Source organism: Euprymna scolopes, chromosome 27 (assembly GCF_053919585.1).
Source record: "Euprymna scolopes isolate OS-2025 chromosome 27, ASM5391958v1, whole genome shotgun sequence".
In the NCBI taxonomy this organism is placed as follows: Eukaryota; Metazoa; Mollusca; class Cephalopoda; order Sepiida; family Sepiolidae; genus Euprymna; species Euprymna scolopes.
In genome coordinates, this window is record NC_136508.1 from 106319568 (window position 1) to 106346714 (window position 27147).

The 27147-nt window shown below is 38.4% G+C and overlaps 1 pseudogene; it reads left to right on the forward strand.

The window, feature by feature from the left end:
* Positions 1 to 15964: 15964 nt before the first annotated feature.
* On the forward strand, positions 15965 to 16123 carry LOC145249132 (U2 spliceosomal RNA; annotated as a pseudogene).
* The last annotated feature ends 11024 nt before the right edge of the window (positions 16124 to 27147 follow it).

Sequence of the window (27147 nt, forward strand, 5' to 3'; positions counted from 1 at the left end):
TTACACGCTTTCTCTCTCCATGGCCTGGATTGACTTTCTCTCTCTCTTTCTAGTCTCTCTCTCTCTCTCTCTACAAAATAGACTTTCCTTCTCACCAGTTAACAGTGAGAGGCGCACGCCAAACTAAACACGTGCTGTACCCTTTTCTTTTATTTGTTTCTTCACGAAATAAATTCTAGTTCGTTTAATTCAATTTAACGCGTTGTTCGTTTCTATCTCAATTCAATTCATTTTCCCTATTTTGTACAACTGGGGGATATATGCAATATATCAACCAGTCCACTATAAGATAACAAGTTGCAATTAAACTCAAACAGGCCAGAGGTTAAGTTGCCCAAAAGATAGCGAGACAACAACTATGGAAGGCAATAATTACTGTTATAGGTAATACGTGTAAAGTTGATGTAAAGTTAATATTCTCTTACCAGGTTATAGGTAATACGTGTAAAATTGATGGCTTATCCCAAAATGCATAAACATTTTGACTCTGAAATTTATTTAAAAATTTACCAAAATAAAAAATAATCAATTTTATTGACATTTTCAGTATTTATTAATTAACAATGACACAATATAATGAAGCCACTAACTTAAGTGAAAATGTGTTTTTTAATCAAATTTGCTAAAGTTAATATTCTCAGTACTAAACAGGACGCATACATTTTTGTTTGCATTTTTAATAAAATTTAAACATAAAAACAAAAAAAACATATTTCACGAGCATTAGGAAAAATCCCTTAAAATCTTTAACTTGAATACAAATTAATTGTAAAAAATACAAATTAGCTAAAGTTAATATTTTAAATACTAAAAAGGACGCATACATTTTTGTTTGCATTTTTAATACAATTAAAACATTGTAGATGTTAACTATAAAAAATATATTTCAAGAACATTAAGAAAAATCCCCTAAATTCTATAACTTAATGGCAATTAATTTCTGAACTGTCGATATTAGCATTAGATTTGACATCGTTTTTGTAATATTTTTACTAAAAAATAATATAATTGAAAAAAATATTTCATGTGATTTTCATGATAAAAATTCTCAGAAAAATTTCACAAATGTAATATTATAATATTTTTCTTGTACACATGATGGTGTAAACATCAGTGTAAGAAATTTATTTTATAATCTTCCAAAAAATTGAAATGGATATCACTAAAAAAAAAAATACTGATTTCGGCCGCCATAATAGATGTTAATTCCGACTGAGAAAAGAAGTAAAATAATTATCTGAAAAATAAAACAAGTGAAAGAAGCCTTTTAAACTATTGCGTTTGAAGAAACGGTTAGAATATCGAAAACATCCCTTGGTGTGAATGTATGAAATAGTGCATGAATCTCTGGCATCATCATCATCATCATCATCATCAGAAAAAAAGACGACCAAGTTGATATTGAATACAGGTCAATGGAAAAATACTGGAATGTCAACACTTAATTTTGATCAAGTTAAAGCATAGTAATACTGTATCATTAGATTTTCCTTTCGAAAAATCCCATCGATATTTGTACAATACTTTTTTTTTTTTTTTAATTACATTTTCACCCCAAACAAGGCATATTGCCACTTTGGTGTAGGGGGCTACTATCAGGGGAAACATCTACTAGGGTACTATGTAGGGATTAGGGCAGCGAGATGTTGGTTCACGTTGCACTTGAACTTATGCATGTCAGTACAGTTGGGGAAGCAGTGACCTGGAATGGAATTCCAAAGTCTAGCAGTTCTGGGGAAGAAACTACTGGAGTAGAAAGATCTTTTACATCTAGGGATCTCTACAGTGTGGGGGTGGGATTTTGCAGCTTGTCGGGTCTGTCGAGGGTGTTCACGTCGTGGGGGCACAAGTGCTTGCAGTTCTTCAGAGCATTCACCATTATAATACTTGTAGAACAGGCAGAGGGATGCAACGTTTCGACGATGGGACAGAGGCTGAAGTTTAGATGCCAGTTTAGGGCCTATCAGATTTGCGACTCTCTTTTGAACCCTGTCAAGGAGCGAGAGACTAGTAGCCGATGCACCGGCCCAAATATGACAGCAATACTCCATACATGGGCGAATAGTAGCCTTATAGAGGTACAGGATACTTTCGGGTGTTAGAAGTTTTCTAGCACGGTAGAGAAAGCCCACCTTCCTTGCAGCAGCCCTGGCAATGCCCTCGATGTAATTGTTCCAACTCATGTTTCCTGTGAACGTTAGGCCAAGGAGCTTGAGAGACGTACTCTCAGATAAAGAGTCGTTGGCCATTGCTATAGGTGGTAGAGAAGGTTTCTTGTAATTATTGAATGAAACCAGTTTTGTCTTGGTGGCATTGAACGTTACCATCCATTTTTGTCCCCATTCCACTACTGATTGGAGGTCATCCTCTAGTGTTTCTGCCATTACTTTAGATACATGTTCGTTTGTTTTCCTGTCGTGCCTGCTATAGAGTGTGGTGTCATCAGCATATATACCCATCTCAGAGGCAATCTTGTCGGGGAGGTCATTTATGAATATCAGGAACAGCAGAGGTCCAAGGATAGATCCTTGGGGCACTCCCGCATTTATATCATATTGTTTAGATGTACGACCGTCGAGGACAACCTGGATTTTTCTCTTATCTAAGAAGGATTTAATTATGTTAAGTGATACCGTAAGATCTAATCTTCCTGAGGAGACCCTCATGCCATACCCTGTCAAAAGCCTTAGATATATCTAGAGCTACCGCTCTTCCCTCTCCCGCTTTGTCCAGTAAATGGTATATGCGTTCAGAGATTACAGTGAGGATGTCTGCCGTGGAACGGGCTTGTCTAAATCCATATTGATGGTCGGTCAGAAGTTTAGCATCTGTAAGGTGCTGGACTAGAGCATGGTTAATTAAGGTCTCAAATATTTTGGCAAAAAGTGGGAGGAGGCTAATAGGGCGATAATTTAATGGGTCAGTTCTTTCGCCAGAATTCTTGAATACTGGTACTACAGAAGCAGTTTTCCAACAGCTCGGAAAGCAAGATTCATTAAGGCATTTGTTGTAGAGTTTGGAGAGAACTGGAGCTACTTCGGCTGAGCACTTTTTTAATAGCACAGCTGGTCGGGTCCACATGCTTTGGAAGTGTCAAGGTTTTTTATGATAGCATGCACCTGAGCAGGGGTGATTTTCAGATCGTCTAGCGTGGCGTCTGTCCGCATAGGAAATTGAGGTAGGGGGTGGTTTAGAGGGTCCAGTGTGGAGTTTGAGGCAAACCGACTGGCAAGCATGTTAGCATTCTCGGTTGCTGAGCAAAGAACCTCGTGATTGTGAGTTAGTGGGGGAATTGTTGATTGCCCATTATTTACTACACTGTTGTAGATTTTCCAGAAGTTACGAGTTCCTAGTTTTTGTGCTTCGATGCGATTTTTAGTGGTTTCCGTAAATTCCCTCTTAGCTGTCGCTATTTCTTTCTTAACGTTACTTCTAGCTTCTATGTACTTCTGTCTGTTTGAACTGGACTTATGTCGATTAAACCTGCGGAATGCATGCTGCCGTTGAGCAATGGCAGTTGCGCAAGTCGAAGTAAACCATTGGGGAGAGTGGGGCTTGCTATAGAATTTCCGCATGGGAACATGCGCTTCGATTGCAGTTTTGAACCATTTAGTGGTCTCGGTTGCACACTGTTCAGCAGGAAGAGAAAAAATATTTCCCCATGGGGCGTCTCTGATAAGATCTCTGATAGCTTCCCAGTCAGCCTTTTTATAATATCTCGTTGTTTTGAGCACTGGCTCTTCAGTTTTGGGTCTAGAGTTTAGGGCGATTTCAACCATTATCACCGCATGATCAGCGTTCCCAAGTGGGATGTCGGCTTTCGTTACACAATCATCGGGAACTGTGGTCAAAAACAGATCAAATAGTGATGCGTGTTGTTCTTCCTGATCAGGGAAGCGGGTTGGAAAAGTAACAATTTGCGATAGGGAGTAAGATACAGAGAAGCTATGACTTCTTCTACAATCGTTGGAATTATGTTTTGCCAGCATCATTTAATGTTTCAACGGTTTTTTTTATTTCTATGTTCAGTTGATTAACAAAATAATAATAACTTAAACTTAAACTTATTTTACCCACATATATTTGTTCCTTTTTCATCTTAAAGTTAACACTTATTCATAAATAATTATTTTTTCTAAGAAATCATGATAGCTTATTACGTGTTAATATCAACACAAATTGCTAATGTTTGATAAATAATAGTTTTTATATTAGTTTATTAAATTGTCATATCAATTAAAATATGGATAGTTATTGATAAATACTCATTTTTAATTTAGTACATTATATCAACTTAAATATGAATTGATACTCGTTTTTATGTTCTTTTATGAATTGATAATGATTGATACATAATCAAATTCATAGTTATTGATAAATACTCATTTTTAATCTAAACTTCCCAAACGATTAAATCAACACCATAACTTTAAATTTATATCACTAAAAACAATTGATTTCTGCCGCCATAATAGATGTTAATTCCGACTGAGAAAAGAAGTAAAATAAAAACTAACTGGAAAATAAACCAAGTGGAAGAATCCTTTTAAACTATTGCATTTGAAGAAACGGTTAGAATGTTTAAACAACACATCCGTTAGTGTGAATGTATGGAATAGTGCATGAATCTCTGGCATCATCATCACCATCATCATCATCATCATCATCAATATATGAATTGATAACGATTGATACATAATAAAATTGATAGTTATTGATAAATTCTCATTCTTATATAAACGAATAAATGCAACGTTTTTAGTAGTATTTTATTTGTTAAAAAATGGTCTATTATTTGTTTTGTGTGTAATCTGGCAAACTTTCCAAACGATTAAATCGACATCATAAATTTAAATAATATTAAAAAGGTACTACGCTCAATTTCCCAATAGCTTTAAAAGCACTGATCGTTTCGCAATGTGTAAAAGCGTGCAGGGCAATGATAGCTAAACAAAACTCTTGACAATAGTTTCCCGCTGATTCCGTTTTATTTACGAGCCTTCGTTTGTTTCCAGTACCTGGGTCAAAAAGCAAAGTTATGTCAAACAGAAAGGCATGATGTACACTGTTTCTATACTTTTTCCAAGCAGGAAAGAATGATGCGAGTATCAGTTCCTTTCTGTTTGCAGTAGATGAGCATGCCCCTCGACAACACTAACAACTTTCCTAGTTCCAAGCTTTGGTGCAAATTCATCATGGCTCCATACATCATTTATCAACTGGGATTTAGTGTCATCATTCATGAGGAAGATTCTCTAGTCACTTAGCTTCTTTGTTAATTGCCTTTTGATCATCTGTTTCTCACTGGTTTCACGTGTTTGTCGTTTCATAGCTTGCACTGAATTAGACCAGTACATGTCCATACTGAAAACGATATAAGATAATTTGGGAAGAATATCATATATCCTGTGGGATATATCTTTGAAGTTGCAAGGTATTTCATGCAATGTATGGAAAACGGCATTGCAGTCCCGAATAATCATAGTTGTTTCATGTGCAGGATGTGGTGTATCATCTACGTCATTGAGCATATAATTGAGACCTTTAACTGTATCTGTTATAGCTAAAAATCCATCTGATGTTCTAATACAAAATGTAACTGGAGTCTGTGTGTACTTCATTAGGTTATCCAGATCGATTGCTCCGTTTGGTTTTGCCTTTACCAAAAGCTGAATAGCAATGCTGTGCTGTTTATATGAAATGACTTTATTCTGGACTGTTCGGATTTTGACCGACTTATTCATCGCGTCGAGTGTGCTGGAGCTTAATTTTATTCACAAGTTTAAAGTAGTAGTCTTTCACTTCAAGTGTTTCTTAAATGAACTTCTGCTTTGCCTGTAACGTAAGCCCTAAGTAATTTTTTTGGATATACGAAGAAACTGGGGTTCCTGATAATATGCAATACAGTTTTGCTTGCTCCACAGTATCAAATTGCATCTATGGTGTTATTGACAAGTTGTTCACTTTTTAGAATTCCAGATCAATTTCGTAAATCTTTATGTTTCTTTACTCCTTGTGACTCATAAAGCATGTCCGCAATATATTGAGCTCTTTCCTGGGTTGTCTTTACCCAACTTTGATATGCACTGAAATTGCGGAATCCCAGTGAAACCAGTACTACAGCCACCTGTTCCGCCATGAGATTTTGCGTGTTTCATGAACCTCTTCTCTATTGTTTTATCAACAGCACACCCGTTGCCCTGCACCAAAGATCTAGTGAAACTGAAACCACTTCCTTTTATCAGCGACAGAGCACCAGAGTAAATATCTTCAACATTTACAAAGAAAACGGAAGAGAATGCAAGATACTTCGAATAATTGTATTCACCAAAGCTAATAAATAAGTCTGCCATTCTGTGGAGAGAGGTGTTTGTTTTTACTGCCTGTACAAGGTCAAGCAAATGTTATCCATATATGTCATCCATAGTTATACTGTTTTTCCAAGACTACCTGTAGCTACATCTGATGTGAACCTTGAATATTTCTCAATGAGAGTGTGGTTAGAAGCAAGAAAGACAAGTCTTACTGTGGGTGCTCAGCAAGTGAGTTCAGGCAAAGAAAAAGAAAGAACAAACATGGCGGCCAGCATTTTTCTTTCGTCCGTTCTCGCGTAATCTCGTGTGTGCGTGAAAATGGAAACTATAAAACGATTTTCATTTCTCGGTGCTGAGAGATTTTTCCCAATCAGGCAGGAGAGAAGGCAACGAGAGTGGAGACAGAGGACTGTAGCGATAATCTTTTTTGAACATTCTGTGTGTGTATTTGAGGTGAACCCCCCCCCATTATACTTCAAGCTATTTCGGCGATGGCCAACGCAGGCTTAAGCAACATGATTAAGCCTTTTAATGGTGACGGTGATGTGGTGACGTGGCTTAAAAAAGTGGACCTTGTAGCAAGGATTCAGAGGCTGGATGATGTGGCCGCAGTAATACCACTGTTTCTAGAAGGGGACGCACTGGCCCTCTATTTGGAGCACAGCGAGCGGGAACAGGGTGATGCGGACGCCATCAAGGGTCGACTGATCAAAGCTTTCGCAGAGGGGCCTTTCGAGGCCTTTAATAAGTTGAAAGAGAAGAGGTGGACTGGTGAATCTGTTGATGTCTACGCGAATGAGATAAGGAGATTAGTTGAGTTGTCGGGCATCAGAGGACATGCCACGAGTCATGTAGTCAAAATGACTTTCATTACCGGGTTCACGGAAGAGATATCGAAAAGGTTGCAGCAGGTCCCGGGAGTGGAGACGCTGTATGTGAGTGAGTTGCTTTAAACTGCAAAGATTTTGGTGAGTACCCAGCCCACGGAGCCTGGAGGAACGACAGCAACGGTACAGCAGGATGTGGGCAGGAATCTGCCGAACCCGGGGATGGCATGCTTCGAATGCGGGGGACCACACATGAGAAGAGACTGCAGAAAGTTCTTGCAACGGACAGTGTGTTACAAATGCAATCGGAGAGGCCATTTAGCGGTAAAATGCACAAGATCGGGAAACTGGCAAGGGGAGGCCGACGCGCCAGCGGCCGCTCTGATTCGAGAATAGTGGTACACCCACAGCAGATGCCCAAACAGGAGATTGCGGTGGAAGGACGGGAAGTTATGGCCCTGATTGACACTGGCTGCACCACTACCATGGTGCACACTACGCTGGTCGGAAGATGGAAAGGGAAGGGTGAAGTAGTGACATTCGATGGGTCGCAAGTGAAGTGTCGAGGGAGGAAGACCGTCACTATTGATATTGCTGAACGTCGGATGAGGGTCCATGCAATTGTCACTGATTACCTGGTGCCTGGCGTCCAAGCCATCATTGGAATGGATGTTATATGCCGCCTTGGAGGCCTTACCATCACATGTAACAACGTGAGGTTCGGACTAGCTGAGTGTGCGGTGACGGAGCAAGCCCCCAGAGGGATCAACAAGATCGGGGATTAAAGAAAATTGTCGATCGAAGATCAGGACTTCCGAGCCGAATTCGATGGAGAGCGGTGGACGGTGGAGTGGGCATGGAAACATCAAGCGCCATCGCTGACAAACAGGGTGGCGTGCTACACAAATTCGCTTAGAGGAGGGGCGAGAAAGGAGTTTGAGCAAGAAGTCGACCGATGGATTGAGGAGGGGATACTGATGCCTTGAACAGATGACGTGGAGTCGAGCATTTTGCCGTTCTGCAAACAACTAAAGGGAAAGTAAAACCGGTCCTGGATTTCCGAGAGCTGAACGGCCATGTTAAGTGCCATACGGGAGGCGACACCGTAGATGTGTGCAGCGAGACCATTAGGGAATGGAGGCAGATAAATGGCGCATCTACGTTGGTAGTTCTAAAATCTGCCTATTTGCAACTCCATGTTGCCAAGAAGCTCTGGAAATATCAGTTAGTCAAGTACAAAGGCAAAACCTACTGCCTTACTCGAGTGGGGTTCGGGTTAAATTCGGCACTCAAGATTATGTCAACTATCCTCAGGAAGATTCTAGAGACAATGGGAAAGGGAGATGGGGTAGTGAGCTCATACATAGACGACATTCTGGTGAATGAGACTGTGGTAACTGCCAAGGAGGTGGTGGCTCATTTGAAGAGGTTCGGGTTGGTCGCCAAAAGCCGGAAAAATTAGACGGAGGGGCTGCTTTGGGCCTAAAACTGAAACGAGGTGCGTCAGGCGGCCTAGAGTTTTGCAGGGGAAACGAGATGCCACAACTGAAGCAGGAGCTCAACAGACGTGAACTTTTTTCCATATGCGGAAAGTTGATCGGACATTACCCCGTTGCTAGCTGGCTTAGACCAGCATGCAGCTACATAAAGAGACACGCCGAAGGACGAGGATGGAATGATAAGGTGGGAGAAAGAACGGTCGCCATGATGGAAGAGCTCCTGAAAGAAGCAGAACGGCAAGACCCAGTCCGGGGAACCTGGAACGTACCGCGAACATTAAATGGAGTCGTGTGGTGTGATGCGAGCTGCATTGCAACAGGGGTCGTTTTGGAAATTGGAGGAGTAGTTGCAGAAGATGCAGCCTGGTTGAGGAAAAAGAATGACGTCAGCCACATCAATGTGGCGGAATTAGACGCGACCATAAAAGGAGTCAATCTGGCCTTGAAATGGGGACTACGTGACATCTGCATCAAAACAGACTCTACCACGGTGTTTGCTTGGCTAAAGTCTCATTTCAAGCGAAAAAAGGATAAAAACGAAAGGGACTGCGGAGATGTTAGTGAAGCGAAGGCTTGGGGTGCTGGCTGAGCTGATGCAAGCTCCGGGTAGACATGGCTTCTGAAAAGAACCGAGCAGATGCTCTCACGAGAGTGAAGAAGAGTTGGCTGTTGCCAAGAAAGATGTTGTTGCTGCATCGGATCTAGATGATGTTGGCGTGCGAGAACTGCCCAATTTGCACCATATGGGGGTAGAGAGGACTTGGTACTTAGTGAAAAAAGTCGACCCGAGGATCACCAAGGAGCAAGTGAGGCAAGTGGTCAGGACATGCGACAGATGTCAGTCGATTGATCCTGCTCCAAGCATGCATGAATCTGGCCAATTGGAGGTGAGTGGGACCTGGGAGAGACTGGCATGCGATGTCACCTATTACAGGGGTGGACTTTACCTGACCATGATTGACTGTGGGCCCGGGCAATTTGCCCTATGGAAGAAGCTACGTGGAGGAACAGGCAATGAAATAGTGGCAATCCTTGATGAGGTGTTTTTGGAGCGAGGCCCCGTGGAAGAGTTGTTAACCGACAATGGGACTGCATTCAAGTCAGTAGCAGTGACAGAAGTACTGAAGAAATGGAAGATTCAACAATTTTTCAGAGCTGCCTACAGACCCAGTGGCAATGGGATCGTGGAGAGAAGCCACCGCACCATAAAGGCAGTTGCGGAATGAAGGAGGCACCTCACATGAGCAAGCCGTCTTCTGGTATAACATGTCGCCTAAACTGGGACAAGTACCAGAGACGGTCCCGCAACTGTCAACGTTCGCATATTCCTGGAGACATCCCAGGGTGGAGCTGGCAAGCCGATAAGTAGAGGCCACAGAGACAATTAAACTCGGGGACGAGGTATGGGTGAAGCCACCGGGGGCGCGCTGCACCACACAATGGAGTAGAGGTCACGTGACTGGGAGGAACACTAGTAACAACATTGGGGTGGAAGGAGTCCCGAGGCACATTCTCAACGTCAGACCAGTGGAGGGCAAAGCAGTGGAGGGGAGTGTGCAGCCACAGGAGGAGGACGAGACACCCTAGAGGCCAAGTAGAGAGAAGCGACCGCCACAGTGGATGATAGACTACGAAATGTGATCTTGAGATCAGGGAGGCATGTGGTTAGAAGCAAGAAAGACAAGTCTTACCGTGGGTGCTCAGCGAGTGAGTTAAGGCGAAGAAAAGTAAGAACAAACATGGCGACCAGCATTTTTATTTCGTCCGTTCTTGCATAATCTCGTGTGTGCGTGAAGATGGAAACTATAAAACGATCTTCATTTCTCGGTGCTGAGAGATTTTTCCCGATCGGGCAGGAGAGAAGGCAACGAGAGTGGAGACAGAGGACTGTAGCGATAATCTTTCTTGAACATTCTGTTTGTGTATTTGAGGTGACCCCCCCCCTATTATACTTCAGAGAGAATTCAAGCCAGCATCCTGATCGTTTGTATATTTTGTAAGCGAATCTAAGAGGTCTTCCACAATTGCTCTTAAATGTTCAGGTAGGTTTGATGCTCATTGTGTTCCATTGTTGCAAGGAAGGCATTAAATAGAAACTTCTCCAGAGATTCTAGAACAATTTTGTGACATGTCATTGCTCTGTCATATTGTTTCCCAGAAAGAACAGCATTCAAAGATTCAGAGGTCATGAGGCCTGCCTCTATGAGAATTTCGCTAATCCCTGTTCTGAAAATAATCAAACAAGACATGAAAGGAGCCCATCATTAAAATGTTGGTTTTGTACTCGGTAGAATTTTCCATACAAGCGGATACGCTTTCATATATATGCCAAGATCAAAGGAAGTTTTGACATACCTTTGTCCTTCTTCCTTGGATGCTTCTGCAGCGTACGTCAGGCATTCTTGCACAGCTTTCAAGTCTGTTATGCGGTGATCTATCACTGGATAATAATTGATTGTTGTAGTTTTTGTTGGTTTTACATTGTTGCTGAAATATATATCCATTATATTATATATATTGACCAGTGTGGTCTCTGATCTCGTCCAAGTCACTATCTTTATCGACAGTGACCAGATGTGACCTTTCCATGCAGCAGAACCCCGTAGGTCACACGGGTCAGGCTTTAATTTATGACCGGGTGCTTGTCAGTTCTTCTCACGTCAGGGTTGATATGCCATCGCCTCGCTGGTTGGTCGTAACATAAGGAAAAGAATGAGTAAATCACAATTCGCCTTCCGGAAGGAAGACAATTCGATTAACAAGGAAACACAAACTCGGCTTCTTTCTAATCTATTGATTAAATCGAAAAAGATATATATGTATATATCACATATATGGTGGTCGAGGTCTGGTGTGGACGTGTGTTAAAAGCACACAGATGTCTTAGCGTCTTTCTGTGCTTCTCCCAGACAAATCAACCCCACGTGCACGTCGTGAACACTGCCAAGCAGACGGGGCTCTGGTAAACGGCGAGTGTCCTGCACCGTATAACTGGACCTCCACTACCTTACGGGCCAAGGCTATTTAACTAAAGGCTAAGGATGAGGTCTGCGGCACATATAACCCACCGGCGGGTGGAATATGCTCTGGTGCCCAGCAACCTAAGTTCCAGACATGGATCAAATGGCATGGTAGGTGGAGAGGGCTATGTAAGCCGTAGTGAAGGCAACCTCCCTAGGAGAAGGAAAACTCTTATACAAACCTGCGATGACTGCTGCATTCAATGATGTTGGCTTGCTCTTCTTTTTGGATCAATGTGGCAGTTGTTTAGAGAGTGGGATTGTCTCGGTGCAAAGTCTTTCCCCACTATAACAATCCTCATGCACAGGCATTGCTCGATATAAATTAGATCCACTTTTATATCGAGTGATGCCAATGTTCGAAAGAGAATTTGCTGCCATCATATATATATATATATATATATATATATATATATATATATATATATACAGGGTGTCCAAAAAGTCTGGCAACATTATGTAGCCAGACTTTGTGGAAGCATCCTGTAGATTATGTAGCCAGACTAAATGGGCACCCTGTATATATATATATATATATATATATATATATATATATATATATATATATATATATATATATATATATATAATTTTCTTGAGAAAACAACCGTGCCATACCCTGCCGATGACGTTAAATATATCTAGGGTTGCTGCTCTAGTCCCCCCTGCCTGATCCATCCACTGCATAATATATACATTTAGAGATTACAGTAAGTATATCTGCAGTAGAACAGACTTGCCCAAATCCATACTGTTTGTCGGAGAGAAGTTTAGCAGCTGTGAGGTGGTAGACTAAAGCTTCATTAATTATTGTCTCAAATGTTTTAGCCAAAAAGAAGGAGGAAGCTACTAGAGAGATAATTTATTAGGTCAGTTCTTTCCCCAGTATTCTTCTTAACTCGTACCACAAAAAAGCAATTTTCCAGCAGTTAAGAAAACAATATTCATTGATGCATTTGTTCAAAAGTTTGGAGGGAATTGACACAACCTTTGTTGAGCAGTTTTTAAATAGTACAGTCGGGGGTGAGATCAGGTCTACTAGCTTCTTTGATATCTAGTTGTTTTATGACAGTATGTACTTAAAATGGGGTGACTTTCATCAGTGTGATTTCTGTCTGCGAAGGAAAATCTAGGAAGGAGTGGTTTGCCAGGTTCAAAGTAAAGTTGAAAACAAAGCAACGAGCAAGCAGGGTGACCTTTGCGGTTGCCATGCAAACAACTTCAAGATTGTTTGATGGTGGGAAAATTGTTAATTATTTACTACAATGTTATAGATCTTCCAGAGATCACAAGTTCCTAATTTCTCCAAGGCAGCCGTATTGTAGTACTGTGTCGTTTACAGCAATGCCTCTTCAACTCGGGATTGAGAGTTTAGGGTGATGTTTATCAGTAGCACAGCATGATCAGCATTCCCGAGAGGACAATGGGTATGTGTTACAGAATCCTCAGGAATTGTGGCCAGAAATAGGTCGAAAAGTGGGGCTTGCTGATTCTGACGGTCTGGTAAACGGGTCAAGAGTGTTATTGTCTGTGTCAGGGAATGGGCTATATAAAGGTTAGAGAAGCCAAACCAATAACTGGTATATCTATATTGTCAGAGAAGACGTGGTTGAATAGACTAAAGTCTAAGTCGAGGGAGAGCGGCAAAGAAAATATTAGTAGCTAACGCTATGTTGTAAAGTTAGTTTAAAGCACATGAAGGTCTGGTCGTCAGATTCTAGTTTAGATTCCCTAGTACTGGGGAGGGTATTATGAATATAGACTCCAAATCTGAGCATGGGTGTCAGAGTCTGTACGACAGATAACCAGACATATAAAAGTGCTTAGAGTGGATAGAGGGCTTTAAGTTAGTTTTACTTAGTCATAAAATATCCGAGTAGTTTGCTAAAGGGTATATATGTGAAGAAAAACATGTTCGAACACATCTCAAGTTAAATATATTTATATGAATAATAAAAAATAAACAATTCGGATATTTTTACATGAGGAACGAAATAATGATTATACCGTGTTAAGAGACCTAAATCCATTGTTTTTTTTGACGTTTGATTTTATTTTTAAATAATTTCACGTTTAAATTGTATTTTTCATGGTTTAATTTTGATTCTTTTATATTTTCATATATTTTATTTCTTAATTAATTGGACACACAAAACAAAAGTTGCATCAGTTTACTAAAGAAAACAAAACAAACAAAGCAAATTTTCTGTTTCGAACGAACACACAAAAAAAGAAAGCCTAACAGACAAAATTTCTCTTTTGAACACAAGTAAAAACAAACGAATTCACCCCCCTTTTTCTTTTTCGAAATTCCTGCAATGAAAGGTAAGCTTTTTTTACGCTTTAAAAAATTTCAGGACCAAGTAAAGAATAGATACCCCATATCAGACGACGCCGCCTGGCGGTGCCAGGCGCACATTTCAACTAACACCGGTGATTCGACCTTGACATTGGCACAAGCACATGGCGTCGGTTGTTTTTAAACACGTCAAATAGCAAACATGCTCAAATATTCACCAGCATTTTTTTAAAAATATATTTACAAAACCTTTGAAGATTTAAAAAAAAAAGTATATATTTACAAAGCATTTTTTTTTTAAAAATAAGTAACAAAACGAACGTATTTAAATAAAAGATATTTAAATAAACGGGTGTCTCTTTCTGTTTCGGACTTTTGCGACCAAGATTGATTTTGATGTACCGTGTTTTGTGGGGAGGGGGGTTCTGTATGCGTTTTTAAGACAATTCAATATTTATTCTTTAAAACATTAACTTCAGCGACAATTAATATATTTTCAAAATAGTATTTTAAAATATTACATTTTTACGAATATTCGCGAGCAAGATTGTTTTAAAAAATAAAAGACATTTCAATAAATGGGTGTCTTTCTGAGTGCGTGTTTAATATACTTACAGAACTTTTTAATAACTATTTTATTCTTTTTATCAAACAAAAATAGAACTTTTATAATGACATATATGATGGATGGACTGTTTCGAAATTTTAAAATTAAAGTTAGTTTTATTTAAAAAAAAAAAAGACGAGGTGATTTTTTTTTTCAATTAAATTATAAACTTTATTTGAACTTTCAACAAACTTTTACAGACATAAAATAGACTTTTATAATAATTTTTAAAAAATATATTTAACGAAAAGTTTTTTTTTATCATTTCATTGTTGAATAAAATTTCAAAGTAATAAATGGTGAAAAAAATATCTCGAAAAGAAAAAAAAAACCTCGTTTTTTTTTTGTTTTAAATAAAACTTTAACTTTAAAATTTCGATGTTTGAAAAACATTCCATAATATATATTTCATTATAAAAGTTCTATTTTTGTTTGATAAAAAGAATAAAACAGTTAATAAATATATATAAAAAAAAAAAAAAAAAACAGTCCATTAAGTTCAAATAAAGACTGTTTGAATAAAACTTATAAAAAAAAAGGTTCATACGGTTTTGGCCATTTCTTTTTTGTACGTTTTTAATACAATTCAATATTTATTTACAGTGCGGTGGTCAGTGAAGGAGAAATCCTTTTAGGCCGAGGCAATTTTTTATGCATAATAAAATAACAAGTATAAACAATCGAGATAAAAAAATATTATTTTATTCACATATCTTTTTATAACTTTTATTTTTATAAAGATGAAATGTAGTATCACAAGATAGACATCTTTTTATAGTTTTTATTTTTATTTAAAAAAAAAGCACTCAGAAAGACACCCATTTATTTAAATATCTTATTAAAAAAAAAATCTTGCTCGCGAATATTCGTAAAAATTTAATATTTCAAAATATTATTTGAAAAATATATTAATTGTCGCTGAAGTTAATATTTTAAAGAATAATTAAATAAATATCTAATTATCTTAAAAACGCACACAGAACCCCACCCCACAAAACACGGTACATAAAAATCAATCTTGGTCGCAAAAATCCGAAACAGAAAGAGACACCCATTTATTAAAATATCTTTTATTTAAATACGTTCGTTTTGTTACTTACTTAAAAAAAAAAATGCTTTGTAAATATATACTTTTTCTTTTAAATCTTCAAAAGTTTTGTAAATATATTTAAAAAAAAAAATTGCTGGCAAATATTCGAGCATGTTTTCTATTTGACGTGTTTTAAAACAACCGACGCCATGTGCTTGTGCCAATGTCAAGGTCGAATCACCGGTGTTAGTTGAAATGTGCGCCTGGCACCGCCAGGCGGCGTCGTCTGCTATGGGGTATCTATTCTTTACTTGGTCCAAATTTCATTCAATAACTTCGAAAATAATATCAAACATTAAAATATGTACATTTCTTGGCCTTTTGGTCAAGATCAAAGTGTAGTATCTGTTCCGGCAGATACTGCAAGCTATGACTAGCTATGACTAGCAAAGACCAGATGTGGGGGCAACCCCACATCTGGTCTTTAACCAGCTCCCATTTCCCACCTCTCGGGAGCTGGTCCCCTTTTTCCCTTCCCCCTCCCTTCACTCCTCACATTAAAAATTGGCCTTGTGCCTAATTTGCTCGGTGGGGGAGCAAATAAATACCATCTGTTCTTCAGATGCTGCACTTCTATTTCTTGTTCTCTTTCGGTGGAGGAGAAATCCTTCACAACTGAGGCAATTTTTATTTTTGTACCTTTTCTCCACGTTAAAACACGACCCTGGTGTCTAACTCTGTCCCGTGGGGAGGCATAGTAAATAGGTACAATCTAATAATACAACATATATTAACTTCCCGATGCGTTATAACACGAGTTGGGTTTGTATTACTGTACATATAGATTCGAAAAAGTTTTCAAAAAACAAATATATAACAAATAAATGTTATCAAAGCCAAGATAAGTTACTTTTCTATCTAACTGGATAACTTTTTAGTGTTTTTATTTTATGTAACATGTTTATTCAGCTCGAAAAACATACAGGGTTTACTGATGTATTCGAAAATTGCAAATGGTGGGGCACTGGGCAGGGGCACTCTCTGCTAAACACGCTAAGCTTGGAAAAATGAGTTAAAACTAAAAAAAAACTAACAAAAATATTGTTAGAAACTCGCTCAATATATGTTACCATGACATAGGCTGACATATATTCGGTGGGTTTTTAACAGTATTTTTGTGTATTTTTATAGTTTTAACTCGTTTTCCCAAGCTTGCCGTGTTTACCAGAGAGTGCCCCGCCATTTGCAATTTTCGAATACATCAGTAACATTGTATGTTTTTCGAGCTGATAAACATGTTACATTAAATAAAAACTTTAAAAAGTTATCCAGTTAGATAGAAAAGTAACTTATCTTGCCTTTGATAACATTTATTTTTTATATATTTGTTTTTTGACAACTTTTTCGAGTGATACAAATCCCACGAGTGAATAAAAAAAGTACAAATCTCCGATTAAGAAAAAAAAAGTAAAAAAAAATTATTAAATTCTAAATTTGATTTTTGTCAAAAATCGATTCCTGAGAAAATAATAATGTTTACCAAAAACAATAATTTATTTCGAAGTTGGTTGGTGTTGCATGAGGGACTGAACAAGAGTTTTCACCGGCTGGAGTTACGCCCCCTTACCGGTGTGCGGTGTACTCATGATTGTCAGATGTAAATAAAGACGCCATTTATAAAGAAGTTGATCAGTCGTTATGTCTTATTCAATAGATATTGACATCCTCAATAATGACACATGGTGGCCGCGAGTGGGATAAAGATATGTCTAAGTAAGATGTACAAAAGGATAAGAAGCGGAAAGTTATTTGCAGAAACAGATAAGTAACTTTATTGTTCTTGTTTAAAATTGTAATTCGTACGTACGTCACGTGGAAGAAAAAAAAAATGTCGGATGGAAGCATGGAAGAAACAAACAGACCAGTGGCTGGCATAAGACCACCAGCGCCCTTATGTATGGAAGATAATTTATCGGCGAACTAACTGGAAGTTGTTTAAACTGAAATGGCATAACTACGCCATTATTACGTGTTTGACGAGACAGTCATTACAATATCAAACGGCACTTTTGCTTCACACGTTGGGAGATAACGCATTGAAAGTTTATTACGGATTTCAATTTCTAACACCTGAGGATGAAAGAACACCCACCGAAATCATTCAGGCATTCGATAAATACACTATAGGGGAAACGAATGAAACCTACGAGCGTTACGTATTTCATTCTAGAAAGCAAGGAGAATTAGAGACTGTGGAATCCTTTATTACGGCAATACGGACGTTAGTAAAAACGTGCAATTTTTGTGACAATTGCGTTTCATCAGTAGTCAGAGATCAGGTAGTGCTGGGAATACACAACCCCCAGACACAAGCTGAATTATTGAAAATAAGACAGTTAGACTTACAAAAATGTATTGACATTTGTAAGCTGTCTGAAAATGCCACGGTCCAGTCCAGAATCCTAAGGCCTGAAGGAGTGAATAAGGTTGATTTTAAACCGAGGAGAAAGACATTGGCACAAACTGACAGAGATTGCTGGGCGTGTGCACTGCGGCATGGACCGAGAAAAGAGTTATGTCCTGCATTTGGCAAGACCTGTTATCAATGTAATGGGAAAAACCACTTTGCCGCAAAATGCAAAGTATCAAGGAAAAAGAAGGTGCAGGCTGTCAAAACCCAATATGAGGACCAGGAAAACGACAGTAGTAGTTCAGACTATGGACAGGTAGACAACATAACGATTAAGGAAAAGGTGAATGCTGTGAATCAAGAGGTGATAAAGGCGGAAATGATGGTGAAAGGAAAACTAATTGCTTTTCAGCTTGATAGTGGAGCGTCCGTGAACATATTGAATGTGAAACACGTGATCGGAAAAACACTGGAACATTCAAATAAGACCCTTGTCATGTGGAATGGAGCAGAAGTGAAGCCATTAGGAGAGTGTCGAGTTAAAATGATAAACCCCAAAACTGGACAGAAATATGCAGTTAAGTTTGTCATTGTGAAAGAGGATTTCCATCCCTTACTGGGAACAAATGCAATCCAGAAAATGGAACTCGTCACAATCAATAACGAAAAATTCAAAATGGTCGCCAAAGTTTCTCAAATGAATGAATCCAGCACCCAGTACTCGGACAGCATTATCAATGACTTCAGAGATGTATTCAAGGAAGAATTGGGTCAATTACCAGGAGAGGTACATTTGCAGGTGGATCCAGGAGTAACACCAAATGTTGCAGCAACACGGAGAATACCAGTGGCACTTAAAGACAAGCTAAAAGTCGAGTTGGGAAAACTGGTTAAGAAGAATGTTATTGAACCAGTGGGCGACCCAACACCATGGGTAAGTGCGTTAGCACTGGTAACTAAGAAAAACGGAAGCCTGCGGATATGTATAGACCCAAGACCACTGAATAAGGCTCCGAAGAGGGAACGTTTTCGGTTACCTACACTGGACGATACTACCAGAACTGGCTGACAGCAAGGTATTTTCTACCCTAGATCTACGAGATGAATTCTGGCATGTAAAATTAGGCGAAGTCAGCAGTCGCTTAACAACATTTGCTACACCATACGGTAGGTTCCGGTGGAAGGTTTTACCTTTCAGTATTTCTCCAGCTCCAGAGATATTTCAAAAGACCCTTTTTAACAATGTGTCCGATTTGGAGGGGGTGGTTAACAAAGCGGATGATCTTCTGGTGATTGGGAAGGGTAAAACGATGGAAGAAGCAACAATTGATCATGACCTAAAACTCAGGAAACTGTTGCAGAGATGTCGTGATCGCGGGATGCGATTGAATGCTGGAAAATTGAACTTACGACAAACGTCTATATCTTTCCTGGGACACATAATAACCAGTGATGGTTTACTTCCTGATCCTGGGAAGGTAAGAGCCATAAAAGAGATGCCATGTCCAACAGATGTGAAAGGAGTGCAACGATTGGTTGGATTTGTGAATTACCTGGCAAAATTTCTACCACACATATCTGATGTGATGGCCCCAATTCGAAATTTAGTGAAGGCAGATGTGCCATGGACATGGTCCCAAATCCATGAAGAGGCTTTTGGGAAAATTAAAGAGTTAGTGAGTGAGGCACCAGTGTTGAGGTACTATAACCTCAACAAATCTTTGGTCATCCAATGCGATGCAAGTGAGAAGGGCATGGGGGCTGCACTACTACAAGAAAGTCAACCCCTAGCCTATACCAGCCGTGCACTGACCGACACAGAAACTCGGTATGCACAGATTGAAAAGGAACTACTAGCAGTAGTCTACGCATGTGAACGGTTTCATCAATATACGTTTGGTCGACAGATAACAGTGCTAACCGATCATAAGCCACTGGAGACGATTATGAAAAAAGAATTGGTGAAATGCCCAAAACGACTTCAAAACATGCTGATGCGACTACAGGCTTACGACGCTACAGTTCTGTACCATCCAGGTAAGAAAATGTTCCTTGCAGACACGCTATCCAGAGCATACATTTATGCATTGAGCAGTGAAGATATGGACGATGAAGATGATGTCAAGGAAGCAGAATATATTCCTGTAACAGAGAGAAGGCTGCTTGAACTGCGCTCAGCCACGAAGGAAGACAGAAGCATGCAGCAGTTACAGCAAGTAATTCTGGAAGGATGGCCAGAAGAAAAAATATATCTTGACCCAGAGGTGAGACCATATTTTAACATACGGAATGAAATGACGGTGCAAGATGGTTTAATTTTCAGAGGAAACCGGGTAGTGGTTCCACTGACACAGCGGGCGGTGTTGAAAGAAAAGCTGCATTCCACACACCTGGGAGTAGAAGGATGTTGCAGAAGAGCAAGAGAATGCTTGTATTGGCCAAATATGAACAGTGACATCAAAGACTATGTGTCAAAGTGCCCCACATGTAGAAAATATGAAGTGGCCAACCCGGCAGAACCATTAATGGTCCATGAAGTTCCTGACAGACCCTGGGCGAAAGTGGGAGTAGATCTCTTTAAGTTTGCAGATAGAGACTATCTGTGCACAGTTGATTATATGAGCAACTTCTGGGAAATCGATCATCTTCTCAATACATAAGCAAAGACAGTGATAACTAAACTTAAACACCATTTTGCACGACATGGAATACCAGACCAGGTCGTAACTGATAATGGGCCACAGTTTAGTAGCCAGGAATTTTCTACCTTTGCAAAAAAGTGGTGTTTTACACATACACCTGTCAGTCCATACAATAGCAAGGCAAATGGCAAAGTGGAATCTGCGGTAAAGATGGCAAAGAACCTTTTCCGGAAAGCGATGGACGATAAGGCTGATCCATACCTAGCAATGTTGGATCACAGGAATACGCCAGCCAAAGGTCTCTTATCACCAGCTCAGAAGCTGATGTCAAGGAGAACAAAAACACTTCTCCCAACCAGGGAGGATTTACTCAAGCCAGAATTGCCCAAAAATCTGAGAAAATCAGTGAAGCAAGACCGCAGGAGGCAAGAACATGCTTTCAACCACAAAGTAAAACCACTTAAACCATTGTATCCTGGAGATGTAGTACGGATGAAACCACACATAAATGGTCAAAAAGAGTGGAGGAAAGCTGTTGTATGGAGGAGACTGGATGAGCGATCATACCATGTAAAAGTGGATGGGGACTTATATCGACGGAATAGAGTAGATTTGAAGAAAACTGCAGAGACACCCCCACTCACATCAGGAATACACCAGCCATATGAAGTGCAGAGCAAGTTACCCAAGAATACAGGGCAGAGTACAGAAGAGATATGTAACTCAGAACCACCTGAATATGAAGGTGAAATAAGAGAAAACCTCAACCCGACCCCATCCCCAACAAAACCAACTCCGGAAAGGTTGCGGACAACACGGTCAGGAAGAATAATAAGAGATCCTGTGAGATTCAAGGATTTCACAACATAAGTGAAAGGGCAGAATAATCCCTGTTAGGTAGGAGGGTAGTCAGCCCAAGGAATGCCTAGATCACTGTGTTTTGTAGACTGTTTTAATTCTTATCAAACTTTTTGTTGTGTTTGTTTTGTTTTTTTTTGTTTTGTTGTCTTTATCTTCTGTTTTTATTATTGAGAAAAGGGAAGATGTTGCATGAGGGACTGACCAAGAGTTTTCACCGGCTGGAGTTACGCCCCCTTACCGGTGTACTCATGTTTGTCAGATGTAAATAAAGACACCATTTATATAGAAGCTGATCGGTCGTTATGTCTTATTCAATCTATTGACATCCTCGATAATGACACGGTTGGTTGGTTGGTTGTTTTTGTTTTACAGCATATCAACCCTTTTCGGGTTATTTAATGCTGAATCCAAAGATTCGGACGAAAAATATTTTTAATAGAATATATTTGCTGTTTTCACGTCGGTTTCTATTCAACCCATAGTTGGGACCCTAACAGGTACTACCACTCCGGGTAAGAATGGACCTGGGAGCAATGGTAATTAAAGGGTGGCTCCACACTCGCCAAAGCCCACAAGCTGGGGCCTCACCACTGGATATAGTTTAAGGTCATATCCAGGACCCCCATTGAGGGACTTTTACCCTCTGCAGGGCGACAGTCGGCGTATTCTAATGCCCCACCGACAGGGCCTCGAAGTTGGTTGAATTGTGAGACTACTTGACATAAAAACTGCTTTATCGATACTTAAACATTTAGAAAAAAACTTTTTCTGTCTACACTTTTCTATTCTCTTGCTATAGGATTGTGTTTGGTTTTTATATTTTATCCAATATTTTAGATTTCTTGATAAAGTTAACATAAATTGAGCACTTGGTATATTGGCCATCATTAATTAGTGGAAATTTGATGTAGAAAAATTTAAAAAATCTGTTTTTGTTGCTCTTACCTTCCAAAAAACCACAGAATATCAAATTACAATAATTAGGAAACTGAACTATTCTTTGTCTCGTTTACTGCTAACTGGCCATGAAGAGGGTGTTAATTTTACGTTAAATTTATATAGGATCGCCCATTTAAAAAACTTGGGTATTTTCGTTTTTAATTCTTTTGTGCACATTTTTATTGTTGTTGAAACAAAATAGTAAAAAAAAAAAAGTTGAACTTTTCAGCATGTAATCTTCACTGAGTTACAGTGTTTTTTCTTTTGACTTTTTGTATAAAAAGTCAAAATATGCCTCGTGAAAGGAATAATTATTTTCTTTATTTTGTCTGATTTAATAACGATATTATCAATGTCTAAAAACGATTTTTATTTCGTTTATTTATATAACGATATTATCAATTTTTAATTAGCGTTTTTTTAATTCGTTTATTTTTGTAATGATATACATTTTTGATAAACATTTTTAAAGCGTTTATTTTAATAACTACATAATCAATATTTAATAAATAAGTTTTATATCGTTTATTTTTCTAACAATATTATCAATTTTTAATAAACAAACCTTTTTCGTTTATGTTTATAACGATATCAATTTTAAATAAAAAAATTAATTCGTTTATTTTTAAAACGATATTATCAATTTTTTATAAAAAATTTTATCATGTTTATTTTTATAATGATATTATCAATTATTAAGACACAATTTTTATTTCGTTTATCAATTTTTAGTGAACAATTTTATTTCGTTTATGTTTTGTTATGGCGAGATGAGCAATGCACCGCCGGAACTTTTTATCGAAAGAACGTTATCACCGGTCACCGGTTGTGAGAGCCTTCCCTGGGCGGGAACACTTAAAAACGTAACATGCTGTCTCTGTAAATATTCTCAATAAACTTCTCTATTTCTTTATTACTTCAGAACCTCTTTATCCATTTATTTCCCTGGTAGAATACCTTTCTTGAATATCCTTTTATTACGGCCACCCACCGCAGGATATATCAACTGGCGACGAAAATGAGATACGAACTGTAAATTCATCTAAAAAAAATAGAAAAAAAAAAAAACATGTGGTAACCGAGAACATTCTGAAAATTGTTGTTCACAAAGTTCACTTTTAATTGAAGAAAAAGCTTCTTAGAAAGCGAAAGACTGGTGTCTGCCACAAATTTACGCAAGTAAAAAATAATTTTTATATTATTGACGAGTTAAACTCCGTTTTTCTCTTTTTAAACTCCCAAAGAGTTGACGTTATATAACGTTGTGTGTGTGTGTGTGTAAATTGTGACTTTCTTCATGATTAACGGACGTGTGTTTTGTATTTGGTTAATACGATAAAAAAACAAAACAAATGAACAATACTAAGGAATCTGTGTTAATTTAATAAAGAAAATTTTAAAAGAAGTTTACGTGTGTCTGCTGAAGAGTCTCTTGAAATTTTGTCAAGTGTTATTTTAACGGTGATTTTTTTTTTCGGAACTTTCCTATGTGTTGAGAATTTTCTGTGAAAATAAGCATCTTGTTTTTGAACAATATTTTTTTTTCTCTCTGTGGTATACGTGAACTTGCTATTGATACATTTAAAAAGAAAATGACATCGGAATAAATAGCGACGTTGACGAAAACGTTAACTGAGAGTTTAATCGCTCAACAAAAAGCCCAAATGGATTTTCAAAAACAAATGCTAATTCAACAAGAACGTTTCGAAACTCTTGTAATGCAACAAACGACGGATAATCGCTTATTTTGTGAAACGATTTTGTCAGAAAAATCTAAGGAGGGTGTATCCAGATTTTTTTCGGCTGAGGGTATAGCGAACTCGCTTTCAGAGTTTAAATATGACCCAGAAAAAGGTGACACTTTTCCAGCCTATTATCATAGGTTTGAAACGATATTTACAAAACGATGCGAGAAGTGGTCGGATGAGGAAAAAAATAATACTATTACTCCAAAAATGGGCACAGAAGAAAATACTAAATCCACGAATTTGATATTGCCTAAAAAACCGGAAGAGATCACTTTTTCTGAAACGGTGAAAATTTTGTGTGTTATATTCGGTGAAAGAGATAGTCTTTTTCATACATGGTATAGGTGTTTAAATATGTCAAAAGACGAAACTGATGACATTGTCACATATGCGGGCAAAGTCAACGCCAAGTGTGAACTGTTTAAATTAAAGGATTTATCAGTGGACATGTTTAAGTGCTACATATTTGTCAAGGTACTGACAGCACCGAAGGACAAGGATTTAAGGTCAAGGATATTATCAATCATGGAGCAAGACCCGGAAATGAACTTGCAAAAAGTGACAGAAGAATGTCAAAAATTGATAAATGTAAAACGGGACACTACGAGGATAGAGGGAAAAGTCACATCCCAAGTCCAGGTAGTAAAACAGAAGACATTTCCAAAAGACAAAGGGAAATTTTTTGAATGTTGGAGTTGTGCCGGTCCGCATTTAAGAAAAAAACTGCCCTTATAAAGACCAACCTTGTACCAAATGTGGCCTAGTGGGACACCGGGCATCCCACTGCCGAACTAAGCAAGACAAAAGACGTAAATGGAAGCCAAAAGTAAATGTGGTCTTGTCCAAAGCTACTTTTAGACACAGGTAGCGACATATCAATTATCGACGAAGTGACCTGGAAGAGAATTGGTGGTCCAAAACAGAAAAACACAAAAAATTGCAAAAGATGTTTCCAGAGAGCGATTAAAATTCATGGAAGAATTTCATTGCAGTGTTTCTCTTGGATCGAAAACTTTTTCCTCAAACCTTTCAGTTGTTCCAGGAATAAATTCTTGCCGTTTTGGAATTAATTGGATTGTTTGATTTATGGGAGCTACCCATAAATTCATTTTGCAATAATGTAAGAGCGTTGGAAAAGAAAAATTCCAAACAAAATGACCATTTTCTGGCAGTGTTAAAAAGTGAATTCCCCAAAGTTTTTTCAGAGGGATTAGGAGTGTGCACCAAAACTGAAGTAAATTTTGAATTAAAACAGAATGTGAAACCTGTTTTAGACCCAAAAGAAATGTGCCTTTATCTTCAAAAGAAGACATTGAAATTGAACTAAAAAGACTACAGAAGAATGGTGTAGTCGAAAAAGTTGACTATTCTGAGTGAGCGAGCCCCACTGTGTATGTTAAAAAGAAGAATAAGAAGATTCGGGTATGTGCAGATTTTTCTACAGGCCTTAATGACTGATGGATCATAGTTATCCACTTCCATCTCCTGAAGACATTTTTACAAAACTGAATGGAGGTAGAATTTTCTCCAAAATCGACTTATCGGAAGCTTACCTTCAGGTAAAAGTCAATGAAGAATGTTTTGAGTATTTGTGCATCAATACACATCAAGGATTTTCCGACTAAAAAGACTTCCTTTTGGATTAAAAGTGGCCCCAGCATTATTTCAGCAAATAATGGATACGATGCTTGCTGATTTAGATGTTGCAATCGCATATTTGGATGACATCCTTGTCAAAAGTAAAAATGCACATGAACATAAGGAACACATCAGAGCAGCTTTCCAAAGAATTGAGGAATTTGGTTTCAAGTTAAGTGCCGAAAAATGTGAATTCTTTGTAAAACAGATAAAATATCTTGGTCAAATTATCGACAGCCAAGGCAGAAGACCGGATCCTCAGAGAACAGAAGCAATCGAGAGGATGCCAGCACCCAATAATGTTGCCCAGTTACAATTTTTGGGGGGTTTGGCTCAATATTATGCTATTTATATTCCAAACATGCATAAGTTGAGAGCACCATTGAATGATTTGTTAAAAAAAGGACAAAAGTGGATTTGGTCAAAAGAATGCAAAAATGCGTTTGAAGATATTAAGAAATGCCTGCTATCAGATTTAGCTCTAGCACATTTTGATCCACAAAAAGAATGGATTGTTGCATCAGATGCAAGTGACTACGGAGTAGGAGCAGTTCTTCTCCATAAACTTGAAGATGGATCAACAAAGCCAATAGCCCATGCATCCAGATCACTTTTGCCGGCTGAAAGAAACTATTCTCAAATTGAAAAAGAAAGCTTGACGATTATTTAAGCCATTAAAAAATTCCATAGATTTATTCATGGAAGGATGTTTAGTTTGCAAACCGACCCCAAACCCTTATTGACTATTTTTGGCTCTAAAAAAGGCATACCGACGCACACTGCGAACAGACTCCAACGATGGAGCATAATTCTACTAAATTATAACTTTAAAAAAATATCGGACATGCAGATGGACTGTCCAGGCTCATCCAAAAGTGTGCTGAACCCTTGGAAGACACAGTAATAGCTGCATTGACAGAGGAAAAAGAACTCTCCGGATTATTGTGCAACACAATCAGAGTTACCAGTGACTCTAGACGAAATAAGTAAGGCAGCAGAAAAGGATGATTATATTGTGAAAATGAAAAAGTTGGTGCAACTAAATGGAAAATCAAAGAAAGGCCCTAAAATTTTACCATTTTTCATTTGTGCTCAAACCTTGATATACACAGACAGAGTCGTCATACCGACTACGCTTCAGAGAATAATTGTAAAAGAATTTCATTGTGGTCATCCAGGCATGTCGAGAATGAAAGCTTTAATGCGTGGATATACGTATTGGCCTAGGATGGACCAGGACATTGAAAAACTCGTAAGAGAGTGTCAAGGGTGTCAGCTAGCAGCAAAGGCACCACCTGTGCAGATACAACCGT